Below are 6,727 nucleotides of genomic sequence, written 5' to 3' on the forward strand. Positions count from 1 at the left end.
TGTGTTCTAAGTAAGTGGGAATAAAGGCATGAACTAGAACATTTAACAGTGGAAACAGAGAGAATAAATATTAGTAGCAGTGGATTCTGAAACGACCTGCGCCTATTATGCCCACAGCCCAGATAATATTACTACCAAATAGTGCCTGCTGATGAATAGACATGGGATAAATGTCAGAGGTGAGTAAGAGAATGGGTGGAGAAGAGGAGTTAAAAGTGCGGGGTGTTTGAAGTAAATGTCTGGCAATGTCGTTGGACCAGGTTTGACAACGCATACAATCATGGATCCATGTTGTTGACTCAGGAAGATGGAAAATCAAAAAGTGTCTGGTTGGTAGAACTTGGAAATAGCATGGCAGGGAGGGGTTGAAATTTTTGCAGGAAAAAAAATAGACTTAAGGAAGGAGAGCAGCAGAGACTGATTCTAGGCTGCCTCTTAAAATAGGATGTGCACACTTGACACCCTATGGTTTGGAGTTGGGGGTGGCTGACCCCTCCACGGATCATCAAATGAAAAGGAGGTTGATAAGCATTCAGCAGGAAGAGGGCTTGAGAGCTGACATGAGGCTCTGGCTTCAAAGATAGAATTTGCAATCAGAATTTCAACAGGCCTGGGCAGCCATTCTGATTGTGGCACTTACTTAAGTGGGTCACATTATCAGTTTCTAGGTCTTGATTTGTACATTGATAAATAGAAATAATGCTACCAAATTGAGTTAGTTATTCAGAAGATGAAAGAGATGACAGCCATTCATCAAAAACTTGCTTCCCAAACATGCATAGTACAATGGGTAAGAAACTGCCCAGATAAGCACTGTATTTCATAGTCACCCTTATGGTTAAATATTTTATGTTTTATCGCTTCTCGGCCTTTTGGCTAAGATCAAGTGTAGTATCTGTTCTTATCAGTTTAATATCTGATACGTCCTCTATCCGAGGACAATATATTAAATGGATTTTTGGAATTAGGAGTTGGATTTTTTTTTTTTTTTTGCTTTTTTTGGGTCACACCTGGCGATGCACAGGGGTTAATCCTGGCTCTGCACTCAGGAATCACCCCTGGCCGTGCTCAGGGGACCATATGGGATGCTGGGATTCGAACCCGGGTCGGCCGCGTGCAAGGCAAACGCCCTACCCGCTGTGCTATCGCTCCAGCCCTGGAATTAGGAGTTGGAATAGGAGCTTGCTCCGTCCACTCCATGCATCGACCTGGTATTGCAGTACCTCCAGGAACGGTGCACCCCTTCGGGGAAAAACTAGTTGTTAAAGAACAGTTGATTTTATAGTATACTTTAGTAAGTGTTGTTTTTGTCCCCCCAAACACCGCCAGGAGTAATTCCTCAGTGCAAAGCCAGAAGTAACTCCTGAGCATCGCTGGGTGTGACCCAAAAAGCAAAGAAAAAAAAACATTTTATGTTTTGGGGGGCTGGAGCGATAGCACAGTGGGTAGGGCATTTGCCTTGCATGCGGCCGACCTGGGTTCCAATTCCGGCACCCCATAGCATCCCCTGAGCACCACCAGGGGTAATTCCTGAGCACAGAGCCAGGAGTGACCCCTATGCATTGTCACATGTGAACCAAAAAGTAAAAAAAAAAAATCATGTTTTTGGACAACAGGATGTAAACAGAAATGACATTTATGTTTTCCGGATGAAATTTTTTTCTCTACTGGAATTTTAACCAAACAGCTTATGGAGCCTGGGGTTCTAATGGAGTAGCACCATAGATAAGGCCTGGGAGCAAATGAAGCTGTAAAAGAAAGCTCAGACCAGAGCTAATCCTCTTTGATATTAAGCCACTACAATTTTTGTCAGGTATGTTTTGGCATGGCCAAGATGTCTCATGCTAAGAAATGCAGCAAGGATTACAAAATAAATAACAGAGCATTAATACGTTATCTACTCATGGCAAGAATTCAGTAAACTATAGCCAGGGAAAATTCAAAATGAAGAAAGAAGAAAAATATATAACTTGCAACAAGAAGCAATAATATGAATCACAGTGCCTTCAGGAGTGCTGGATCTGTCGGATCTACCTGCTTTCTCTTGTGTGGGACCAAAAGTAGATAGCAGAAGTAAAAATCCCTCTGAGAATCTAAAGAGAGGAACATTTTCATGGGAATAAATGAACTAAATAAATGAACAAGTGAGACAGAGGTAATGAACTTCCATGGACCTATATTGGTATGATCTATTCCCTATACACATACAAACACACACACACATACACACACATAAACACACACTGAAAGGTAAAGGAAAAGGGTTAGAATGCAAGAGGAAGACTGATGATGGAAGCAAGGTTAGAGATTCACAAAGAAATTTGAAGACAGGCCGGAGTGATATTGACAGGCAGGAGTTTTGAAGACAACAATAAAATGTTAAGAGAAGAATCATTTTAATAATGCAAACCTGAATGGAGCGATAGCACAGTGGGTAGGGTATTTGCGTTGCATGTGGTTGACCCAGGTTTGATTCCTCCGCCCCTCTCTGAGAGCCTGGCAAGCTACCAAGAGTATCTCACCCACCCAGCAGAGCTTGGCAAGCTACCCGTGGCGTATTCGCTATGCCAAAAACAGTAACAAGTCTCACAATGGAGACATTACTGGTGCTTGCTCAAGCAAATCGATAAGAAATGGGATGACAGTGATACAGTGATGCAGTACTATTGACTTTGAAGGTGGGGGAGGAAGACACTAGCCAAGGGAACAGAGGGCCTGTATAGCTGGAAAGATCAAGAAAACATATTCCCTTCTAGAACTTCCAGAAGGAACCAGCCAGTACTGCCAACAACATAATTTACTCCTATGAAACAATGGTGGACATTCTGGCCTCTAAAAATGTAAGCTAATAAAACACATAGACTCTTTTAATCCAACAAATATGTGGTCGTTTGTTACAGAAGAAATAGATAATCATTATATTTCCCTGGAACTTGGATGCTAATGTCCTTCCAACTTTGTCTTGCTACATGGGTCACTAAGAGATAAGAAGCTAATCTGGATCTCAAACCTTAGCAGAGAAGTAAGTTCCAAAACTGATGTGTGGGCCTCTTGATTTCACAGCTATCCAACTCTGTAATCCAGCCATTATTCATCATAAGTCAAACCAACCATGACGGCACTCTACATAACTACCAGCTCTATTAACTGGGAAATGACTTCTCAATAATCTAAAAGATTTTGCAGTAATCAGATTGCTAATCCATTATTAGGAAGGCTTGACATTTTTCCTTAAATTTCTTCACTAGGTAACCAATTAGGCAGAGGACATCATAAGATAACATTTTTATTTCACTGTCTACATCTGCTAGACTGATTTCATGTGTTCAACAAAATAATGAGTGAAATTTTCAAAAGCACTTCATATTTTTAAAGATTATAATGAGCACACAATGGCATCTACACTCACACTTGCCTCTCTGATGAATGAAGAGTCAGGGCCTCTCTTCTCCCATTATTACTAAAACAAGGGAAGGTAAAAGGCTGCATTGCATTCTCCTCAAATTCCTATGTTGAAGTTCTCGCTCCTGTACCTCAGAATGTGACTGTTGGGGGGACTAGGGTCTCCTAACAAGAATAAGTTAGATGAGGTCATTGTAATAGGTCCACTTCAATATGACCAGTGTCCTTCAAAGAGGAAATAAACAGCAAATGGGACACACAGAGAAGCCATCTTCCTGCACAGGAGAGAGAAGAGAGGCTCAAAAGAAACCAAGCCTGTTGACATCTTCATGTTGAAAATCCAGCCTCTGGAACTAGGAGGAAGAATTTTGATTGCTTAAGCAATCTGAACTGCCATATTGTGTAATGGCAGTCCTCAAAGAGAATTAACATGGAGGAGTCTTTTTATCAGCACTTTTGATATTGCGCTAAGATTTCTCTACCAGGAAAATCACCAGAATTAATGTACCAAAGTCTTGTATCCAATGTACTCATCTCTCTTATAAAAGCAGTACATTGATGTCTTACATTCTGTTTCATTTCCCCAACTAATTGGGTCAAAGAAACATTTTTCAACTTCCTGTTATTCACCAGAAACTCATTTAATTCTTCACAAGAGGCCTTTCTGATCCTATGTAAATAAGAAAAACTGCACTGCATGGTCTGTAGCACTGTCGTCCCATTGTTCATCAATTTGCTCGAGCAGGCACCAGTAACATCCCCATTGTGAGACTTGTCGTTACTGTTTTTGGCATATTGAATATGCCACAGGTAGCTTGCCAGGCTCTGCCGTGCGGGCAGGATACTCTCAGCAGCTTGCCGGGCTCTCTGAGAGGGAAGGAGGAATCAAACCCAGTTCGGCCGCGTGAAAGGCAACCAACCAAAACAACAACAAAAAAGATATGAGTGGTGGCTGTGTTCTAACCAGATGGGAAGTGAGGGAGTTTCCTGGAGTGAAGGTACTGGGCAGGGCAGATAGCCCAAAGGACTGAGTGTGTGTCAGCCTGCAGGAGCCCTGGGCTTAATCCCTGTTACTGTAGGAGCCCCTGAGCGCCACGAGGATGGACCCATAAGCATGGAACCAGGCACAGAAAACTAAGACCCATTACTTAAATAACCTGTCACTTAGATACTACCTGAAATTACTATCCAGATCTAGCTGACTCTTAATACACTTTCCCCCAAAGTTTGTAAGGTCTTTGCCACAATGCTGCAGATTCTCTGTATGCTGAATGTAGTGAGAGCTCCCAAGGAGATATGAAGATTAATAGAGGCCCAGTCTGTCTCCTTTGAGCTCATGAGACTTTTGTAAGGCGGGAGCAGAGCGAGAGCACAGCGAGAAAAAGAAAAGCATTCGTTTTATGTATACAGGGAAACAAAAATCTGGCCGCCTATGGAGAGGGTGTGCGCATCATTTCCCCTCCCTAGGTAATGCTGCTGATGCCTCGGCTGCTTTGGGAGTGCAATAAACAAGTTGTAATATATTAGCATGAACAGTTGCAGCATGCTCCTATAGCTGGCAGAATTCCTGAGAAATGGTTTTTATGGCACCGATCTCCTTGGAGACCTTAAATAACAGTCTAAAATGTATGATACAGAGATCACGAGGTTTATTGCTTGAGATTCAGCCTGGTATCCTGCAATTTATAGTTTTCTTGATAAATTGGGATCCTTTCTGCTGTACATATTATGTGAGATGGTGGAATGGTCTCTTCTGCACTGAAGGATTGGAAATAAAAAGAGGCTTTGATTGGACCATAGGATCACCAGACCGAACTGTGCATGTCAGACAGGACCCAGATTGTACATGTGGACTCATTTTACATTTTTATTTATTTTTTATTTTTTTAATTTGTATTAGTGAAACACTGTGAGGTACAGTTATAAACTTATGAACTTTCATGTTTGCATTTCAGTCATAGAGTGATCAGTGATCATTTACATCCCTCCACCAGTGTCCATTCTCTCCATCAATGTTCCCAGTATCCCTCCCACCACCCCCACCCCAACCCCTACCACCCTACCCTGCCTCTGCGGCAGGGCATTCCCTTTTGTTCTCTCTCCTGTTGGATGTTGTAGTTTGCAACAGAGGTATTGAGTGGCCATCATGTTTGGTCTATAGTCTACTTTTGGCATGCATCTTTCAACCCAAGTGGGTCCTCCCAACATTCTCTACTAGGTGTTCCCTTTTCTATCTCAGCTGCCTTTTCCCCCAGCATGTGAGGCCAGTTTCCAAGCTGTGGGGCAGACCTCCTGGTCCTTATCTCTATTACTCTTGGGTGTTAGTCTCCCATTCTGCTACTTTATATTCCACAGATGAGTGCGATCTTTCTATGTCTGTCTCTTTCTTTCTGACTCATTTCACTCAACATGATACTTTCCATGTTGATCCACCTGTATGAAAATTTCATGACTTCATCTTTTCTAATAGCTGCATAGTATTTCATTGTGTAGATGTACCAAAGTTTCTTTAACCAGTCATATGTTTTTGGGCACTCTGTTTTTTTTCCAGATTTGGCTATTGTAAACAGTGCGGCAATGAACATACAAATGCAGATGTCATTTCTACTATACCATTTTGCCTCTCTGGGACATATTTCCAGGAGTGGTATTGCTGGGTCAAATGGGAGCTCAGTTTCTAATTTTTTGAAAATCATCCATATTGTTTTCCAAAAGGGCTGAAACAGTCAACATTCAATCTGGGCTCATTTTATGGAAAAATGGGCTTCAATAGTGGGGAAGCAGCCCTTCCTCCCACTTCTAATATCTTCTAATTCCAGGAGAACTAAGCACTGAGTTTAGTAATCTCACATTTTCACCAGAACTTGGTTAAAGGCAAACAAATTCAGCATCTCATACCCCCTTTCTTTTTTTTCCCTTTTTTTTGGTGGGCTGGGTGGTTGCAGGGGGCCAGAGGGGCAGCTAATAAAATGTGCAAATTAAAATTTCACTTTAGAAATTTTAATTTGCACATTTTATTTTATCCTAAAAATATAAGGATAAAGTTTTACACAGAATCTAGGTATACACTGTTGACCGTTATTCATGGATTAGGTTAGAAGAAAATTTGTTCTGAGTGACTATAACATTCTATAGACACTTAAATAGTTTAATGTTGCCATAAATAGGATTTTATAAGCCCTGAACAAAGAACACTTAAGAGAAAGTTGTTAGTTTGCGTTTATGATTGATCAGCAAGTTGGTCAGTATACTGGCTTAAAGGGGGAAAAAAATTGAAGAAAGGGATATCAATTGAATTGTGTTGTTGTTGGTGAGTTCCAGTTTA

At 41.3% G+C, this 6,727-nt stretch overlaps 1 pseudogene; it reads left to right on the forward strand.

Moving 5' to 3' along the window:
* Positions 1-856: 856 nt before the first annotated feature.
* LOC129399255 (U2 spliceosomal RNA) lies at positions 857-1,082 on the forward strand (annotated as a pseudogene).
* Positions 1,083-6,727: the final 5,645 nt, after the last annotated feature.

The sequence above is a fragment of the Sorex araneus genome, chromosome 10 (genome assembly GCF_027595985.1).
Source record: "Sorex araneus isolate mSorAra2 chromosome 10, mSorAra2.pri, whole genome shotgun sequence".
In the NCBI taxonomy this organism is placed as follows: domain Eukaryota; kingdom Metazoa; phylum Chordata; class Mammalia; order Eulipotyphla; family Soricidae; genus Sorex; species Sorex araneus.